The following is a 21,254-nucleotide window of genomic DNA, read 5'->3' as shown; positions in this document are numbered from 1 at the left end:
GACCAGCCTGGGCAACATAGCAAGATCCCCATCTCTACAAAAAATGTTTTAAAAATTAGGCTGATTTTTACACACCTGTACTACAGGTACACACTTGTAATCCCAGCTACTCAGGAGGCTGAGGTAGTAGGATGGCTTGAGTCCGGGAGTTTGAGGCTGCACCGAACAGTGATCATTGTACCACTGCGTTTCAGCATGGGTGACAGAGCAAAACCCTGTCTCAAAAAAAATCCCACCCAAATACGAAGATTGAGTCCATAATGTTGCTACATACCTGACACCATGGCCTTCAGATGATTTCCTAGGACTGTAAGGATCTGCAGAGCATCCTAGGAAAGAAGCCTGGGCGGGGTGGCTCATGCCTGTAACCCCAGCACTTTGGGACGTCAAGACAGGAGGATCCCTTGAGGCCAGGAGTTCAAGACCAGCCTGAACATAGTGAGAAGTCCCCACTTCTTCCATCTCTACACAAAAACGTGTGTGTGTGTGTATATATAAAACCGAGTGTGGTGCACACCTGTAGTCCAGCTACTTGGGGGGCTGAGGGGGGAGGATTGCTTGAGCCAGGAGTTTGAGGCTGCAGTGAGCTGTGATTGCACCACTGTACTCCAGCCTGGGCAGCAGAGTGAGACACTGTCTCTTAAAAAGAAAGAAAACAAGAATGGGGCCTGTGTCTGTCCCTACCCTCACCTTCAAACAGAGCAGTTCCGCCTTTGCCTATCTATTAATTGAGCTTCCTATCATTTTGTTTGAAGAAGGGCTTCATAATTGCTAAAGCTAATTGCTCACTCTGTGTGTTGGGGAGCACGAGTGTACACATGCCCACCAGGCACCATGCCAGGTGTTTCAGATGCCTTGGCTTGATCCCTTCAAACAAGTCCAAGGGGGGGGATTCTGTTATTATGCCTACAGCACAGTTGAGGAAATGAGTCAACTATCTTGTCCAAGGTCACAAAGTAAGTGGGAAAGCCAGGAATTGAACCAGCTCCCTCACACTCTGCAGCCTTTCCTGCCATTGTCCTCTAGGAAGGGCCACAATCACCTGAGTGAAGAAAAGCAAAGCCCAGCCTTTCTCTAAAGCAACTGTTCTGAACCTTGTCTGCACACTGGAGTCACCGAGGAAGCTGCGACCAGCGCAGATGCCAGGCTGTCGCCTCTGGAGGCACTGATTTACTTCATCGATCTGAGAGCAGCTTGGGCATAGGGATTTGTGTTTTCAAAGACCGAAAATCGCTGCATTAGAGAAGCAGTGATGGGAATTCAATAATTAGAATTACATGTCAGCACTGATATGAGGGTTCAAGATAGGAATTTTCCTCCTGGCACATAACTCAATGGATGGTTGAAAAAGTGTCCTTAAGAAGAAGAAAGCCAAACTCCTCCTGCAGCTCTGGTGGAAAATGGAGAAGACTTTTTCTTTCCTCCATCTCTCCCAGAGCCTGGTGGCGTGAGACACTGCCCAGCTGTAAACTGTGCGTACCAGGCGATCACTGGTCACTTTTCTGGTGGGGCCGGAAGAGAACAGCTGATGTGTGAAGGAAGCAGGGAAGGACATGGGAAAAAGGTCCGGTAGAAATCAAGGCCCACTGTCATAATTCTGTCCTTTTTCTTTGAGACAGGGTCTTGCTCTGTTGTCCAGGCTGGAGTGCAGTGGTGCAATCAGAATTAGCTGCAGGCTCAACCTCCTTAGTTCAGGTGATCCTCTTGTCTCAGCCTCCTGGGAAGCTGGGACCACAGGTACATGCCACCACTCCTGGCTAATTATTATCTTTTTTATTTTTAGTGGAGATGGGGTCTTGCTATGTTGCACAGGCTGCCCTTGAACTCCTGGGCTCAGAAAACCCTCTCACCTCGGCCTCCCAAAGTGCTGGGATTACAGGCATGAGCACTGCACCTGACCATCATTCTGTTCATGAACCCAGTCCAGGACCAAGATAGGTAGAGGTGAGTGAGATGTAAACTCAGTCATCAACATAAATAATGTCTGAATGCTATCTTTAAAAAGGGCAGCCAGGCACAGTGGCTCATGTCTGTAATCTCAGCACTTTGGGAGACTGAGGCGGGCAGATCACCTGAGGTCAGGAGTTCGACACCAGCCTGGCCAACATGGTGAAACCCTGTGTCTTCAAAACTAGATGGGTGTGGTGGCAGGAGCCTGTAATCCCAGCTGCTAGAGAGGCTGAGGCAGGAGAATTGCTCGAACTGAGGAAGCAGAGGTTGCAGTGAGCCGAGAGTACGACACTTTACTGCAGCCTGGGGGACAGAGTGAGACTCCATCTCAAAAAAAAAGGGCAAAAATATTGCAAAATAAAAATGACATTTGAAAAAAATGTCAAGTGTTGAAATATGGATAGCATCCGACAGGGCTGAGATTGGAGTAAGGGGAGTGAGGTGAGTCCTGCAAGTATACTCTTGGATCTTGTCTTTGAGTTTTGTGGATTTTTTTGGCATTAATTTTGATTTTTAAAAAATATTGCATGAAAATGTTTTTCTTACGTTGCATGCCCTACTGTGAGTCTCAACATTTCCTTTAGGCGTTAAAAGAGTTAAACAGCTTTTGACTTGTTGATCCCTCTGCATTGAGGGAGGGGACATCTCAGAAGCATGCTCTTTGAAAAGTAACAGAGTACTAGGCCTCCTCCCGTACCCGTCCCAGAAAAAGAATACCAGGCTTCCCAAAGGCCAAATGGGTTTTCTGCATCAAAGAGAAGATGTCAGCGGAGAGATAACCTAGTCATTCAGAGGCAGCAGGTGAGGCGAGAGGGACAGTGGACAGCCATGCACAGAGAAGGCAAATTGAGCGCATGATCACCAGCTCATGCCAAGGACAGCCTGTAGAGTTCCTGTCTCTGTGGATTAATTTGGCTGGGATGAGTTCTAGACCTGAACACGTACCTCTCCATCATACAGGTTTATTTACTGTTACCTTGATAAATTAACCTGTTTAACCTTCAGCTCCCTTGTCTGTAAGATAGAACTAATACTATGCCCCTCACAGTGATGTTTTAAGGATAAATGAGGTAGAATGTATATAAAGTACTTTTCAGAGTGCCTAGTACATTCTGAGTGCTCCAAAAAAGAAAAAGAGAAAAGAGAAAAAAAAAGACAGGTATTTTTACCTTTCTATTAGATTTTTCTAGGTCAAGCCCGGGCACAGTGGCTCATGCCTGTAATTCCAGCACTTTGGGAAGCAGAGGTGGGCAGATCACTTGAGGTCAGGAGTTCAAGACCAGCCTGGCCAACATGGTGAAACCCCATCTCTACTAAAAATGCAAAATTAGCCGGGCATGGTGGTGCATTACTGTAATTCAAGCTACTTGGGAGACTGAAGTAGGAGAATCACTTGAACCTAGGAGATCGAGGTTGCAGTGAGCTGAGATTGCGCTATTGCACTCCAGCCTGGGTGACAAGAATGAAACTCTGTCTCAAAAAAAAAAAAAAAAAGATTTTCTATGTCTGTTCTGGAAGCATTAGCTTCTTATCTGAGTCCTCATTAGGAACGTTTCACTACTCATTGATAAGTCACCAGAGGGTAGGCCAAGCCAGTGAGCTTTGATGCTTATTAATATAAAATCTGGGAAATTATTACTAAAATGGGTCAGAGTTACCGAAGGAATGGAAGAGCCTGGATTCTGGTCTCAGCTTCAGGACTTGTTAGCTGTGGGAACTTAGGTCTAGCCCATCACAACTCTGGGCCTCTTCCTTCTTTATGCAGTAAGAATAACAATATCATTCCTATTGCTCTTCTATTGTTGGGATCAAAGATATAAGGCTGCAAAAGTGACGCAGGGCAGCACCTTCAGATGGAAATGAGCTTTGTTAAGGCGTTGTTCTTTCAGTGGGCTCATTTTTTTTTTTTTTTTTTTTTTTTTTTTGCCTAGGCTGGTTCATCTGGTTCTGATGCTGAAATTTAATGCTCTTTGGAAGTGGATTCTTTATTTTGGACTTTAAAATGGTAGCGGAAACAATTAGCTGAAAGTAGCAAAACCTGTATGAAATGAACTGTTGTTATTTGCTAAATTATTATTTAAAGTGGGTATTAGAGATATTAATTATATTAGTTTCCTATAGGGAATTGGAGGCATTTAAATATGCATAATATATATGATAAATATTTTATATATATATGTGTGTGCGTGCGTGCGTGTGTGTGTGTATATATATATGAAAAAGAATTTATTACAGCATGGTGGCTGAGAAGTCCACAGTTGAGGGACTACATCTGGTGAGGGCCTTCTTGCTGGTGGGGACTCTGCAGAGTCCTGAAGTGGCTCAGGGCATTACATGGTGAGGGGGCTGAAATTGCTAACATGCTCAAATTGGAAGTGTATTTAAGAAGCACGATTAAGGGCTGGGCGTGGTGGCTCATGCCTGTAATCTCAGCACTTTGGAAGGCTGAAGCGAGCAGATTGCTTGAGGTCAGGAGTTTGAGACCAGCCTGGCTAACATGGTGAAACCATGTCTCTACTAAAAATTAGCCAGGCATGGTAGCTTGTGCCTGTAGTTCCAGCTACTTGGGAGGCTGAGGTGGAAGGATCACTTGAACCCAGGAGTCGGAGGTTGCAGTGAGCTGAGATTGTGCCACTGCACTCCAGCCTGGGTGACAGAGTTGAGACCCTGACTAAAAAAAAAAAAAACGACTAAGGGAAATGCCTTCCTCTTGGTCCTGCCCAGAACCACTTCTTTCAGTTTTCTAACTTTGTATGTTTAGATCTTTGTAAGTGTCCTATGTAGTTAACACATTTTCCTTAAATATGAATTTGAATGATCACTTCCTTTTCTCAAGCAAATGCACTCATTATCAGTCATTTTGAGTATAATTGCTTAAAATTCAGACTGTAACTGCAGAGGCATTTTTTAGCCATCCTTAGTGGGTGAGTATGGTGTAAGGATTGAGACCCCAGGCTCAGATGCCATGCCACTAAATAAGTGACCTTGCTCTGTTAAACAGGGACATGCCAGACCAGATCTCATAGGGTTGTGGTGAGAAATAAAAGAACTGATGTTTATAAAGTGCTTAAAATAGTGCTTAGTGATTAATAACCACTCAATAAATGTTAGCCATTATTGTATTGACCCTATTTGTGTTAGCTCTTATTACACTGGTCTGCACAAGGCTGAAACTTGGGGCTTGGTCTCTATGGGGATGTTCTCTGTGAGTTTCAGCTACTGCTCCTAGTACGCTTTCTGGCAGTGATTATCTCTCTCTCAGTGCTCTGTTTCTCAGCTTTCTTCCTTTCTTCAGTGTCAGTGGAAAGGATTAGATAGACTTTTTTTTTTTTTTCTCCAATAAATCCCCTTTAAGCAAAATTTAGTCAGGTGTCTCTTGCTACCAAAAGAGCTGGACAAACTCCGCTAGTTTGAGAACAGTCACTTCCTATCTTTGTGCTAATTGGTTGAACTCTCAAAGAGCACTGAGTCTTCTGGCATTCTTGCAATGGCTTTCACTGACACCAGCAGCATTCTGGGTAAGCAGCGTATACCACTGTTATCAATGGTCGAATCAAGAAACACACTAAGTGTACACACATGGAGGGGCATCCTTTGCACACGGAGTTGGGGCACAGTTGGCAAGGAGGTTAAATATGTTAGCTTCAGGATGCATTTAGGGAAACTGCAATAAAGAGATTTACCCAGAAAACAGGTTTCAGAACTACGGTATAATACAAAATATGTTTGGTCTTTATTGCTGGCTCCTGGCACTGAGCATCAAAGATCCTTGGAAATTTCAGAGTGATTGGAATGTCTTTTGTTAATCATGAATCCTTTCTGATCATACTTAGTTTATGCTAATGAGGCAAATCAAGGTGGGCCCTTAAATAGTTTTAAGAGAGAGGCTGGCCACACTACAAAGACCAAGCTTATGATTACAGGGTTGGAACTTGCAGCTCCACCCCTCAACCTCTGTGGAGATTGAGTTCAGTCACTAGAGGCTAATTATTTAGTTTAGTTTTTGTTTTTGTTTGAGACATAGTCTTACTCTGTCACCCAGACTGGAATACAATGGCGCGATCTTGGCCCACTGCAACCTCCACCTCCTGGGTTCAAGCAATTCTCCTGCCTCAGCCTCCCGAGTAGCTGGGATCACAGGCACGTACTACCATACCTGGCTAATTTTTGTTTTTTTAGTAGAGATGGGGTTTCACCATGTTGGCCATGCTAGTCTCAAACTCCTGATCTCAAGTGATCTGTCTACGTTGACCTCCCAAAATGCTGGGATTACGGGCATGAGCCACCATACCCAGCCAACGGCTAATGATTTAACTGATCATGCTTAAGTCATGACACTTCAATAAAAACTCTTGAGTAACAAGCTTCCAGGAGCTTCTGGGTTGGTGAACGCATGATGTGCTGGGAAAATGGCATGCCCAGAGAGGGAACGGGAGCTCCACACCCCAGCCACCAGCCCCTCACCTGTCCTACACATCTCTTCCATTTGGCTGTTCTTGAGGCGTATCCTTTATGTGAAACTTTATGTGAATCATAAAAACAGTGCTTTGCTGAGTTCTATGAGTCACTTAGTCAATTACTAAACCTAAAGCAGTCATAGAAACTCCTGAATTTGTAGTCAGCCAGGTAGAAGTTCAGGTAGCCTGGGAACCCTACTGGCACAGGCAGTTTTGTGGGACTGAGTCCTTAATTTGTGGGATCTGACGGTAACTCCAAATAGTATCAGAACTGAACTGTAGGACGCTCAGTGAATGTCAGAGAATTGATGTTGAAACCATAAGAACTTTGGAGGAACTGGCTGTAAGAACTCTCTTCTGAAAAGTAGCAAGTCTTCTATTGCCTCTGGAGAACCACGTTGTAACCCTCGTTGACAGAGTACAGTACTCTATTTTTCTGCTTTCTTCCACTCTTTGGTGGTATTCAACAGATTGATTGGAAGTGAAAGGAAATATGTCTGATGGGGGGAGAACAACATCCTGTGGCATTCCAAGTTCTAAGGCCTGTTAGGCTACTGGGTGTGATAATGAACTCCCATTTCCACATTCACATATGAAGTTGATCAGATTTGTGATTTATTCTGCTGAAATTCCCTAGAGCTGGTCCAGCTCTCTTACCATGCAAAGGCAATGTGATGGGATTGGGTATGTCAAAAAATATATATATATTGTAGTGGGAATGGTGTTTTAGAGCACATTTTAAATAGCCTATTTTTGGACTTACCTGAATGGCAGGCTCCCATTAGAAAACAGTTTTCGGGCCAAATTACGCCCATCAAAATACATCAATTGTGTACCCACTTAATCCTGTTCTGTTGCACTTTTTGTAGAATTCAGCTTTACTTTTCTACAGTTACATTTGTTCTCTTTTTTGTACTTCTATACTTACATTTTTGTTTCTATTTATTATGTAATTGGAGTGAAGATTGTAAGGACAGAAAGAGGGTGGTTCCTTTCCTCCCCATCTAAAGGTCATGACTTACACCCCTATTACGAAAGACAGGTTACCAAGAAAAAAGAACAACCAATTTATTTGATCATAGTTTTATGTGGCACAGGAGGCTTCAGGATAAAGACTCCAGGCCCCAGAATAAACTATCCATGTTTACATTTAGGTTCAAGGAAGCAGGGACAGCCATGTAGAAATGTCATTGGGCAGGCACTGTGGCTCACATCTATAATCCCAGCACTTTGGGAGGCCAAGGGGAGCAGATCACTTGAAGCCAGGAGTTTGAGACCAGGCTGGCCAACCTGGTGAAACCCCGTCCCTACTAAAAATACAAAAATTAGCTGGGTGTGCTAGCAGGTGCCTGTAATCCCAGCTACTCAGGAGGCTGAGGCAGGAGAATCACTTGAACCTGGGATGTTGAGGCTGCAGTGAGTGGAGATTGCACCATTGCACTCCAGCCTGGGTGACAGAGCAAGACTCTGTCTCAAAAATAAATAAATAAAATAAATACATAATAAATAGAAATGTGATTAGATAAAAGGGTATGAACTGTTAAAAGAACAACTTCAGCCAAATTAAATTTAACAGAGTTTAATTGAGTAAAGAACGATTTGCAAATCAACAGACTCCTGGGCCAGAGTAGGCTCAGAGACTCCAGCACAGCTCCTTGGTGGAAGATTTATGGACAGAAAAAATAAAGTGACATACAGAAAACAGAAGTGAGACAAAGAAAACAGGCAGATTGCTTGTAGCTCGGTGTTTGCCTTATTTGGATGTGATTTGAGCAGTTGGCCACGTTTGATTGGCCAAATCACAGTGATTGGCACAAGAGTAGATTCTAGTCTGCTTACAACTCCATTTAGGTTTTAGTTCATGTTGTACAGAGAACCCTTTAGGTCAGACTTAAAATATGTAAGGACAGAGATTTAAACAGACTTGAATTAACAGAGCTGATGGTAATAAACTGAATGGGAAAACCTAGCCAGGCCTGCCTGTTCAGATTCTTCTTGGCTCTCGGTTGCAGCATTTCTTCTTCCCTGGTGTAAGGCATGACCCCTCTGGAATGAGGGTCTTTATTTATGGCCAGCTGGTACATTGAAAGGTGGGGGAAGGTGAGAGTAATATATTATTTTTTTGTCACCCCGGCTCGAGTGCAGTGGTGTGATCTCGGCTCACTGCAACCTCCACCTCGCTGGTTCAAGCCATTCTTGTGCTTCAGCCTCTAGAGTAGCTAGGATTACAGGCACCTGCCACCATGCCTCGCTAATGTTTTATATTTTTAGTATAGAAAGGGTTTTGCCATGTTGGGCAGGCTGGTCTCGAACTGGCCTTAAGTGATCCTCCCGCCTCAGCTTCCCAAAGCCCTGGGATTACAGGCATGAGCCATTGTGCCTGGCCAAGACACTAACATTTTTAGGCTTTATAGCTGGCTTTGAGGGAAAGGGATTCTGGTTTCTATGACCCACCTTGGGGAAGAGGAATTCTAGTTTCTACGGCTTGCCACAGGGAAGAGTGAGGGGCAAGAGACAGAAAGGCAGGGGAAGATCAGAGAGAAACTTCACCCCTAAGGCCTTCACTTTGAAGTATCACTTTCTGAGCTCCAACATTGTTACTCTGGAGACTAATTCCTACACATCCCTCAGAAGCTCTGGGATCTCATTGGGTGCCTATGTGCTATGGGTTCCTGATGCTAATAAGAGACATCACAAAGAAGAATTTGGAAATGGAAAGGTTTCTGGGCCTTGGAGCTGTGATCCCCAGCTCTGATGGAAGTGGAAGACACTCTGTCTCTGGGGATTGGGATCAGATGGATGGGGCACTCCCTGAAGTCAGAGAACCCAGAATCCAGGAGCACAGCTGTGTCCTGTTCCTACCTCTGTTGCTATTTGACCTGCCTTTTCCCCTACTCTGTTGGAGTAGGGAGTTATGTAGCATCATACTAGGGCTTTCCCACATTGGTAAACTATTAATGAGTCACTAAAAACAGAGTCAAGTTGATGAGCCATGTGTAGTTTACTTGTTCTTATGGCTAGTCATGGAGGTTGCTTTTAAGTTTTGCTTTTATAAATGCATCTGTAAATAAAATATTTGTCCATAAAGATGCTTCCACACTTAGGGTAAATTCCCACAAATTAATTTCTGAACATCTTTAGGGTTTTGGCCCATTTTTCAAATAAGTTCACAAAGGGCTCTGTTTTCTAAAGGTCTAAAGGTGCATTTTTTGGTTCCTTTGCCAGCATTATTATAATCTTTAAAAACCTTTACCAATGTAGTAACTGAAAAATGGTTGTATTGATTTGATAAATGCTTTTTTGATTACTTTTGATATAATCAAACACTTTTGATTATCCATCAATTTTGACTATCCCATCAATTACATGGAAACAGTTTCCCATGTAATTGTTTGCTTTTTTTCTTTTTTTTTTAAGACAAAGTCTTGCTCTGTCATGCAGGCTGGAGTGCAGTGGAGAGGTCTTGGCTCACTGTCACCTCTGTCTCCTGGGTCCAAGCGATTGTCCTGCTTCAGCCTCCCAAGGAACTGTAGGCGGCACCACCATACCTGGCTAATTTTTATATTTTTAATAGAGATGAGGTTTCAACATGTTGGCCAGGCTGGTCTCAATCTCCTGACCTCATGTGATCTGCCTGTCTGGGCCTCCCAAAGTGCTGGGATTATAGGCCCGAGCCACCACACCTGGCCTCCTGTTTTTGTTTTTTTGTTTTGTTTTGTTTTGTTTTGTTTTGAGACAGGTCTTGCTCTGTTGCCCAGGCTGGAGTATGGTGGCGCAGTCACTGCTCACTGTAGCCTTGACCTCCTGGGTTCAAGTGATCCTCCCACCTCAGCCTCCCAAAGTGCTGGGATTGCAGACTTGAGCCACTGTGCCTGGCTCCTGTGTACGTGTTAGCCACTTATTTCTTTTTTTCAGGTGCTTTGCCCAAGTCCAGGCTGCCCTGCCTTACACAATTTGTAATTACAGAATGAGGCCTATCAGGGATTGGCAACAGCTTCAATAGTCACCTGGAAGACCCAGCACGTAGCTCACAGACCCAATCACTTTTGAGGTCCAAGTTTAGACATCACAGTAGTTAACTAGTTTGTGGTTTGCAAAACAAGTGTTAGGCATCTAGTCATTTGCTGATTCATCAGATATTTCTTATGGGCCCTGTATGTGCCAGACACCGTTTTAGGCACAGTGAAAAAGACAAAAATCCCTCTTTTGATGGACTGTACATTCTAGTGAGGAGAGGAAGAAAGTCAACATCCTTAAGTTTATTGTCAAATAAATTAAAAGATGTTCACTGTTTTGGAAAGTGAGCATCAAGGGTGGGGGTGGTTTGGAGAAAGCTGAAAGTGAAATCAGCTGCAGAAATAAAGTGTGGTCAGGGCAGAGCCCAGCGAGGAGGTGAGAGAGCCCTGGGAGCTGCCTGGAGACACTGCGTCTGGCACAGGCACCAACCATGGGGAAGAACAGTAGGAAACCAGGATGGCCAAAATGAGGTAAGCCGTCGGAGAAATAGGAGTTGATGTCAGAGAAGTCCAAAGGGTGGATCTCATAGGGCCTTGGGGGCTGTTGCAAGCATCTGGGCTTTCCTAAGTGTGAGAAGGAAGGACCAGAAGGTTTTCAGCCACAAGAGTGTTGAGATCTGTCTGGCGTTTGAAAAGAGTAGGTCTGGCTGGCTGCTGCATTCAAAACAGGCTTCAAGGGGTCAAAGGCAGAAGTTAGAGGAGAGAGCGGAGGAGACAGACTGCTGTATATTACCCAGAGCCCTCACGTGGTCCTGGAGCTGGTGAGTGAAAAGATCCAGGAATCGGTAGAGTTGATGGGATTTCCTGATGGAGAGAATGTGAGCTGAGAGAAAGGGTAGGGCCATGGGCGGTTTCTAACTAAGATCTCATAGGTTGCTCTGTGCCCCATGGTTCCTTAACTAATGTCTAAGTATTTCCAGAGTTAAACCAGAAACACATTTACTCATGGAGCGAGCTCCAGGTATGAAGGCCATGAGAACTAATCCCTCCCACGAGAACTCAGAAGGGGCAATAGTTTTATTCATGTTAATGAGAGGATGAATAAAAATGAGAATGACGTTGTGATCTTCATATATTCCTGTTTAACATTTTTTTTCTTTACGTGTTTAGAGAAACTTCTGTAGTACTGAACTACAGAAATGAACCCTGAAAGTATCATCTTCTGTTTAAATTTACTTAATTGAATTAGGATAGTTATTTCCTATCTTGGCAACCGTGTGTGGATCTTATACAAGATTTATGCCTGATGTCTTTGCTGTTGTTTTTAGAACAACTCAGCAAAATAAAATTCCAGTTCACTGTTGGACAACATTGTTTCACATATCCGTCAAATAGGCCAAAAAAATAAAATAAACAGCAGCTTCATAGATATATAGATAGATAGATAGATCTTTTATCTTTGGCCTTTTTAACAGTCTCATACAAACCAACTATCTATAGTACAGCTAAGGGCATATGCAAAAGAAGTTACTGGAATGCTCAGAATAAGATTGTTTAGTTGTTATTTCTGCTTCTTTCTACGAGATTTCTTTTCTCCTTTGAGGTGATGATGAACTTGGTCACACCACAAGTAAAGTCAGATGTAGGATAGAGGATGAGCAGGAGGCTGATTTGATCACCTGAGATCATTAAAAATGGCTGACTCCTGACAATATGCGCAAAAATATAAAAGGAAACTAAAAAAACGAATAAATCTCCTTTTAAAATTACTTAAAAAAAAAAAGGAAAAAGCAGGGCCTTGGAAGTTTTGGTTCTTTTTTCCTCTCCTGTTGCAAACTTGTGTTGTGGTTTTGGGCGGGCGGTGGAGAGCGTGTCACCAGTAGGTGGCACTGTCTGTGGTGGCTGGGCCTCTCTCTCCATGAGCCTCTCTCTCCAAGGTGACCATGTCTAGTTTCTGAGAATAGGTCATGGCAGCCTTTGTTTTTCTTCGCTTTTTCTGCTGTCTGGTTATCCTCCTGGTCTTCTGCTTCATGATACCAACACCACCATCTTCTTTATCTTCAGTGCCCTGTTTGCGACCAGGGGACTTAGCTTCTTCATTCACCTCCACCCTCTTCCCTGCCTCTACCTTCCTCCTACTGCTCCTCCTCCTCCTTCCCCTCCTACCCACCTTCTTCCTCTTCTTCATCCTACTCATTGTTAGCCTCATCTCCCCATTTTCTTCACTCGGGTTCCCACTAGCAGGGACATCTCTTCCCCTTTCTCCGCCTGCACAACTTCCTTCTTCTTTAAGTGGGTTGGTGGTCATCTCAGAGTTGGTGTCCATGGATGGATGTGTGTTACACACCTCATCCCCTGATGATCTTATGCATTGGATAACAAGAAAGTAAGAGTTTGAGGGACAATGCAAAGGTGGCTTCTCGGAGCAGCCAGTGGACACCTACGACTTTCAAACTCAACAACAGTGGCAGTGATTTGATTCATGTTCACTTGGCCATGGTGAAGGAGGATGACTAATTATAGGCAGAAAGGAATCAGATGCATGACTTTGTAAAGATGTAGGACATTTTGTTATTCAATAAGTGTTCAGTTATGAATGCCAGTCATTATTTTTAAAGAAAAGAATTTAACGTTTTAAGTATTCCATTTTCTTATCTGAAATTTAAAAGAAAGGAAAAAGTAAGAGGCCTGGCAGACCCCACTGCAGAGACTAAAATGTGACAACCGGGTGAGTTGAGAGGGAAGCAGCTGGTTGGTTTATCTCTGTGATGGCTTCTATTTTGGGAAAGTTTGGTGAGCTCATTGCCTCATTGTTCTGATGTTCTCAGTGGCCTCAGCTGAGCTACAGTGGAGTGAGGGGTGAAGGAAGCATGAACAGTGAGAGTCATTCCAGCTGCCTGGCAACATGGCAGATAGGAATAAATACCCGTGAACTGGGAGAAGATTTGATGATGTAGTCCAATTTTCTTAAGTTTTAAAGAAGCTGGGATCCATGGTATTAACTGAATGATTTCAAGGTTACACAGCTAGTCTGAGCAGAAACGGGACAGGTCTCCAAGTCAACAAACTCCTGCCCCAGCACGTTTTCTACCTCATTTTGCTTCTTTCATGTATTCTACAATTTTCCCATACATAGGAGCACAGAGAGTTATGCTGCAAATATATATATATAAGATACAACATTCTTCCCTCAACAGTCTCCTTCCCCCAAGCAAGAAGTTTCCACTAAACCTTGAACAATTTCACTCAAAGCGTTATAGCTAAAAAAGTGGAGGAAGCAGAGAACATATATTTTCGGAGCTACATCTAATCCAGAATTGCTTTTCTCCGTAGCCCTTAATTAACTTCTTTTTAAATTCAAATTTTCTCAGATATTTCCAAAATAGTATATGCAATTGACCTGAGACTGTCTCACATTTAAAGAAGCGTTTCTAAAAACCTCACCCAACAACTTCCCTCACACCTCATGTGGCTGTCCTGCCCTCGGAGAAAGTAGGTTGGGTTTCATGGTTTGCTTTTAGTAGGGGCTGTCTTTCTCTCTCTCTCCTTTTTGGCAACAGGGTCTCATTCTGTTACCCAGGCTGTAGTGCAGTGGCAGGATCATAGCTCATTGCAGGCTGGAACCCCTAGGCTCAAGTGATCCTTCTGCCTCTGCCTCCCTGGTAGCTGGAACTACAGGTGTGTGCCACACCTGTAGGGGATCTTTTATGAATGCTGAGTGGAGGCTGGATTGGTGGGGGCACATGCCAATTTGCTACAGGGATCATTCTTGAGCACCAAGTAAAGCAACCTCCTCCCTCACCTTTAGGCTCCTCATATCCATACTTGCGTCTCTTCCTAGGATGCAGTGTGTCTAAATTTATCACCTTTCTTTATCTGCGTGCATATTTATTGTCTTTCCCTCTCTTCATTAGAATGTAAGCTTCCTGAGAGCAGAGAGTTGGCTTGTGTTGTTCACCTGCGTACCTTGAGTGACTGGAGAGTGGCTGGCACTCTTTCTAAATTTTTAAACTTTATTTTTAGTTTTTGAGACAGGGTCTTTCTCTGCCACCCAGGCTGGAGTATAGAAGAGCAGTCATGGCTCACTGCAGCCTTGACTCCATGGGCTCAAGCAGTCCTCTTGCCTCAGTCCTCCCTAATAGCTAGGACTACAGATGAGCACTATCATGCTTGGCTAATCATTGTTATAGAGATGAGGGTCTCACTGTGTTGCCCAGGCTGGTCTTGAACTACTAGGCTCAAGCCATCCTCCCGCCTTGGCCTCCCAAAGTGCTGGGATTACAGGCATGAGCCACCACCCCAGCCACTTTTAATATTTATTAAAAAGACAAAGGATTGTGGGGTTAACAGGTTGAACATTTTGATCCATATTCTCAAATCACTTTCCTAAAATGCCAGAATTCACAATCCCATCAGCAGTGTCTATGAGGATCTTTTCCCTTGAATCCTCTCTAAAACTGGGTATGATAACTTTTTAAATCCTTGTTAATATGATAGGAAAATATTTTTAAAAGAATTCTTACATTTTACTTGACATTTCTTTATTGCAGTATATTTTAGAAGGATTTTTATTCCAACGGATTTTTAAAAGGTGTGATAACATAAAACGTAAACTTTAGTGGTCAAGAAAATTCCATTATGTTGATGCCTCCTTGTTAATCTTCCCTGGCAATGCTGGATGGATTAAAGAGGACTACCACCCTCTCTTAGCTATGGGCATCAAACACATATGAAAGTATTTTGAAAAGTATAAACAAGTTACATAGTCCGAATGATTTATTTTGCTCAAGATGAGAGTACAGAAGACAATGATTTCACTCAAATAGCACTTTTAAAGTACTCTAATGCTTACTACCTAAGCAACAAGATCATTTGTAGCTCCTCATTGTGCAATACACACATGAAACAAACCTGCACATGTACCCCCTGAATCTGGAATAAAAGTCGAAATTATTAAATAAATAGATAAATAAAAACTGTTTTACAAATGTGAGAGCAGGAAGAATTATAAAGAAGAAAATGATTATACTTTTGAACATATTATTTCCTTCCTGAGTATTTTAACTATTATGAGTCAGCAGAGGAATTTGCAGGTTTTAGAAAGTTGCTCCAATCATCCTGAACATCGATTATTTTTGCTTGATCTCAGGAAGACTATTATGGCTGGGTGGGGTGGCTGATGCCTGTAATCCCAGCACTTTGGGAGGCTGAGGCGGGTGGATCACTTGAGGTTAGGAGTTTGAGACCAGCCTGGCCAACATGGTGAAACCCTGTCTCAACTAAAAATACAAAAATTAGCTGAGCGTGGTGGTACGCACCTGTAATCCCAGCTACTTGGGAGGCTGAAGCAGGAGAATTGCTTGAACCCAAGAGGCGGAGGTTGCTGTGAGCAGAGATCACTTTACTGGGTAGAGTGTCACCCACTCCAACTTGGGTGACAGAGTGAGATGTTGTCTCAAACCAAAACAAACAACCCAAACCAAAAACAAAATGACTATTAAAAAAAAAACAATAAAAGAAATAACATGTGTATAAAAATAAAGTACTCTGAAGAGGCAGGGTGTGGGGGATTGTAGGCTGACACCTATAATCCTAGCCCTTTGAGAGGCTGAGGCCAGAGGATGGCTTGAGCCCAGGATTTCAAAGCTGCAGTGAGCTATGATCCCACCATGGAACTCCAGCCTGGGAAAAAAAACCAAGACATTGTCTCAAGAAAAAAAAGGACTCTAAAGATACTTAGTTATGTTTGGGACACATTGGTAGGTTCTGAGCTACTAGTATGGAACAGAAAAAAAGAAATTGATTGACTCATTTCCCAACTACATTTTACCCGTGGAACCTTCCTAATGAACACACACAAGACTCATTACTCATAAGGGTCAATTAGCTCACTTAAGCAGTGGAGTCGATCCTTGCAAATGTGCACAGAAAGAGAACATTTTGGCATCTGGTTCAAGTCGCATGTTTGTAGATCAAAGTAAAAATTTTAAAACAATTTTTACCAAGACTCCCTGAACTATGTTTATAACTTGGGGATGAATTCATTTGAAATCTCCTTTTTCCTCAGCATTTTTGCAGCCCGTGTGCAGGGCCAGGCAGAGAATTGTGGTGTTGGTCCCAGGTGGCAGGGTTGGGAGCTGGAACAGAGCCCATGGCTGCTGTCATGGGCTCTATCTTCTCTGTACCCAGTTCTTCTGGGTGTTTTGGTCTGTTGATTTTCCAGTTTCCCAAAGCAACATATCTTTCTTGGCCTGTTTGGAAAGAGAACTGTTGCTAAGATTATTGAGCCCGAGAGAGGAAGATCTTCTGTTTACAGCTGCCTAATGCAGGGCATTATTCTAAGCAGATGATTGTGTTGTTATAGACATCTACTAGGTCAGTTTCTCCTAACCGCTGTAATAAATCTAATGATAACCAGTTAACTTGACAAGGTCGTTTCTCAAAGCAGCTTCAGTGTCTAATAAATACTTTTCCTTTTCTGGAATTTCTATTCTAGTTATTACATTTGGAAGTAGAATGCACGCCCATCACAAAATGCCTAACCTTTAAGCTCCCTTGGTGGAATTCAATATAATTAAAAGCAGCAAGTATTAAGTTTCTAGTAATGCCAGGACTATGTGAGAAATTTGGGGAACATCCAAGAAATATAAGTCTTGTAAATGATGTCCTAATTACAAAAAGAAATAAAAACACCTTTTTCAGTTTTCAGTTTCCAATTCATTCATCTGAGAAATACTTTCTCCAGATAGGATGGGATAATTGACTCCTTTAACTTGGTACCCCATTCTGCAGGAAAACAAGAAAAGTTCTCATGCAGCTCACTCTATGGCTGATGCCTTCCTTTAAAGAGTTCAAGCTGCAACACCTTCATCACACCCATAAGTTTTGAGCTCCAGCAGGACAGGGTGATTCAACTTTGGAAATAGAATGACAAAGAGAGACTGAGTGCAGTGGCTCATGCCTGTAATCCCAGCATTTTGGGAGACCAAGGTGGGAGAATTGCTTGAATTCAGGAGTTCAAGATCAGCTTGGGCAACATAGTGAGACATTGTCTCTACAAAAGACAAACAAAATTAGCCAAGCGTGGTGGTGTGTGCCTGTAGTCCTGGCTACTTGGGAGGCTGAGGTGAAAGGATCATTTGAACCTGGGAGGTTGAGACTGCAGTGAGTGGAAATTGCACCACTGCATTCCAGCCTGGACAACAGAGCAAGACCCTGACTGCATTCCAGCCTGGGTGACAGAGCAAGACTGTGACACACCCACCCACACACTGACAGAGGGGCAGAATTCTCCTAAGTGGAAATGAAATACAGAATACCATGATTTAGTTTTCCTGTAGTTCTTTCCTTAGCATTTGATAATAGCTTTCCTTCTGGGGGGAGGGGGAGTCCGTGATCTTTGGTTTTCCCCCATAGCCCTGTGAGGTTGCTGTGTTGTTTTGTTTTCACACCACGTTGACCTGCCTCTCTAGTGGCTTGTAGGTTTTTGTAATTTTTTTTAAAAAAAGCTTTGTTGATATATAATTGCTTTATTGATACATAATTCACATACCGTACAATTCACTCATTTGAAGTGTACATTTCAATATTTTAAAGCCTATTCACAGCATAAGTGTAACCATTACCACAGCCAATTTTAGAATAAATAATTTTTTTTTCTGTTTTTTACTGTGGGAGTTTTCCAGTGAAAACCAGAAAACCTGCTAGACAAATTCCAAAAGAGCTGTAACACTCAATTTCAGAAAATTTTAATCACCTCCTGAAGAAATCTGAAGTATCCTTCAGTTGGCACCTCTACCTCCATCCCCCCCGGCCCTCAGCAACCACTGCTCTATGTTCATTCTTTAAAAAAAAAAAAAAAAATCTTTGAAGCCTTGATAAATCAGCCCTTTGATTTAAATCTCCATCTCACCCTGCCACTATTTTTGATCAGTTCTTCACCAGAGCTTCATCTTGACGTGTGCTCTGCCTTTCAGCCGAAGCCACTGCGTTAAGGAACAAAGTGACCCCCTCTCCCAATAGAAGCAGCCCAGAGAGAGAAGTAGAGGGTCAGGGTCAGCATCGAGTGTGCTCAGGTGAACTGCAAGTCTTGGCTTAGCCTCGAGGACCTCCTCAGTTTCACATCCCTTCACTGAGTTCCACCTGTAGGGATTCATCTTTCAGCCTCCTCTGAAGCACAAAATCATTTTATTGTCTAGCTGCTCTCTGTATTTTCGCTCTGTGGTTTTCTTTACACCCCTCTTCTACTCTGCTGGCCTTCGGAATTTTTTATTTTTATTCACCACACTCATCAGGGAACAAATGCATAATCCTTATCTGGCTTCTGCTGTCAATCACTTTGAATCTTGGTTGCCTTCTCAGCCATAAACTTTATCACCTGGTCTTATGTTTTCGGCTTTGTCCTTGATTTTGGAAGCACAGTGAATCAACATTATTTATCTTTGCAGAAGGCAGTATCTTAACCATCACCACAGATTAATAGTAGCATTAATCTGTCAAATCATCCCAAAGATGCAAGGCCCTATCTGCTACTGAAGCGGAGACTTCTTTATTGAAGGGTATTGTCCACTGTTATTAAAGTATCTCAACTTATGATCCCGAATACTTCTAAGAGGGGTAAGCGTTAGAGAAGGTACAGGTTGGGGTGTCTGAGGGGAGGTTACTGATGGACAGATTAGCAAATAGGGCATTGTAAAGGAGATCAGTGAAATAAGATTTTTATAAAATAACAAGTAGAATTTTGGTAATTTTTCTTTTGGTTTTCCGGTTTGATTTTGAACCATTCTGTGTTCAAATTTTGTTTTGAAGAGGCATTATCTCAGGCTTTAAAAAAATGTTGCTGAATCAATGTGCAGGAGGGAGAAAAATAATTTAAAATGTCGCTGAAAAATTATATTCTTCTGGCGTGAAATAATTCTTGTATGAAATATTTATATTCTTCTGATATTAGAAAGCCTCATTTCTTAAATAGGCTTAAACATATTTCAAATAATCTTCCTTTATGCAGTCAGGACTCTAAAGACTGACATGAAACTACATAGAATCCAGTAAACCTTTTGTTTAGGGTCTTCTACTTATTTGCAACTAACTTTATGAAAAAGTCAAGTCCTATAAAATACCTTATAAAACACCATGACTTAGTAAACATTGTACTTTTTAAAAATTTTATTTATCATTTTTAAATTTACTTTTTAATTTTTATGCTTTACAGAAGAGGTCTTGCTATGTTGCCCAAGCTGGTCTTGAACTCCTAGGCTCAAGCAATCCTCCCACCTTGGCCTCCAAAAGTGCTGGGATTACAGGTGTAAGCCACTGCACCCAGGCATATTTTTTGTTGTTTTGTTCATTTTTGTTTTTTGTTTTTTTGAGACACAGTCCCGCTCTGTTGCCCATACTATAGTATGGTGCCATCTCAGCTCACTACAACCTCTGCCTCCCAGGTTCAAGCGATTCTCCTGCCTCAACCTCTTGAGTAGCCTGGATTACAGGCACGCACCACCACACCCGGCTAATTTTTGTATTTTTTCAGTAGAGACAGAGTTTCACTATGTTGGCCAGACTGGTCTTGAACTCCTAACCTTAAGTGATCTGCCTGCCTTGGCTTCCCAAGGTGCTGAGATTATAGGCATGAGCCACTGTGCCTGGCCCATATTTTTAAATTTAAATTTAAGTTTCTATTTTTGAGACAAGGTCTTGCTCTGTCACCCAGGCTGAAATGCAGTGGCAAGAATATGGCTCACTGCAGCCTTTACCTCCTGGGCTCACGCACTTCTCTGGCTTCAGCCTCCTGAGTAGCTGAGACTATAGGCACATACTATTACGCCCAGCTAATTTTTTGATTTTTTTTGTAGAGCTGAGGTCTCAGTTTGTTGCCCAGGCTGGTCTCAAACTCCTGAACTCAAGTGATCCTCCCACCTTGGGCTCCCAAAGTTGCTGGGATTGCAGGTGTGAGCCACTGGGCCCAGCTAGTACTTTATATTTATTGTGCCTGCATTTATGTGGGAACTTCCTATAATATTTCCTTTTTAAAAATTTCTAAATTCCTAAAGCCTTGATTAATAGCACACATTATTTTCTTAGATTGTCAGTCCTTCTAAGGGAAAAGCAGCATCTCCTGGTGTGTTCTGATGTGGGCTTAATCTTCGGAGTCACAGGAGCAAGCTTGTCCCCACCAACACCACAGTGAGATGACACAGAAGAGCACCGGGGCACTGCATGTTTACTTGCATTCCTCCAGTCCCATGGAAGTCCATTATTTCTTTCCTGAATCATATCTGAGCCAAAGGCCCTATATGGCCAAGATTCCCTGTTCAGTGATGAAATGCCAGCACACGACATTCTTTCTAATGAGTCACAGTCAGTAAAAATTGTTTTCTAAATGAATCTGAGTATGTCACCACACCAAGCAACACAGAAGAAAAATCTTATCAAACCAAAACATTTTGTTTTATCAGCTGAGCTCAGACAGATCTTTCACTTTCGCAGGGAAAGAAATGTGTTTCTACCCAAAGCAAAAACCCAATCTGTCCTTCGTTTTCCATGGATACGTGTGTTACATACTGTGAGGCAATGAGGGAGACACGTACTGGGAAAAATTTTCAGGGTTTGGAGACTGATGAGACATTCAGAGGAGTATACTATAACAATAACACAGCTAAAGACATTCACTTTTGAGGACTTCTTTGTATACATTAGGCTAATATCGCATGTTGAAGATGGCCTTTAAAAATTAAAAAAATTTTTTTTTGCAATGCTTTGTTCTAGTTATGAACATGGTGTTCATATGAAATAGCATTGACCCTATTATTAGAAGTGGAAATTTATTAGCCATGCATTTTGTTGTTGCTTCTGAAGAGACTTAGGGTGGGCTTAGGAAAGCCACAAAGAATTC

The 21,254-nt window shown here is 42.6% G+C and overlaps 1 protein-coding gene, 1 non-coding gene and 1 pseudogene across 2 annotated transcripts in view; 1 reads left to right on the top strand and 2 right to left on the bottom strand.

Moving 5' to 3' along the window:
- The window catches only part of ERI1 (exoribonuclease 1), an 80,675-nt gene that overhangs the window by 45,987 nt on the left and 13,434 nt on the right, over positions 1-21,254 (top strand). The gene's annotated exons all lie outside the window — the stretch shown is intronic.
- Positions 11,503-11,585, bottom strand: LOC116558531 (annotated as a pseudogene).
- On the bottom strand, positions 18,036-18,097 carry LOC116558564. The gene has a single exon (XR_004272068.1). It is a non-coding gene; the product is annotated as a U7 small nuclear RNA (small nuclear RNA).

This window comes from Sapajus apella, unplaced genomic scaffold (assembly GCF_009761245.1).
Source record: "Sapajus apella isolate SASKATOON/1434 unplaced genomic scaffold, GSC_monkey_1.0 scaffold21, whole genome shotgun sequence".
In the NCBI taxonomy this organism is placed as follows: domain Eukaryota; kingdom Metazoa; phylum Chordata; class Mammalia; order Primates; family Cebidae; genus Sapajus; species Sapajus apella.
The sequence above is the reverse complement of the archived record's forward strand: the minus strand, read 5'-3'. Positions and strand labels throughout refer to the sequence as shown.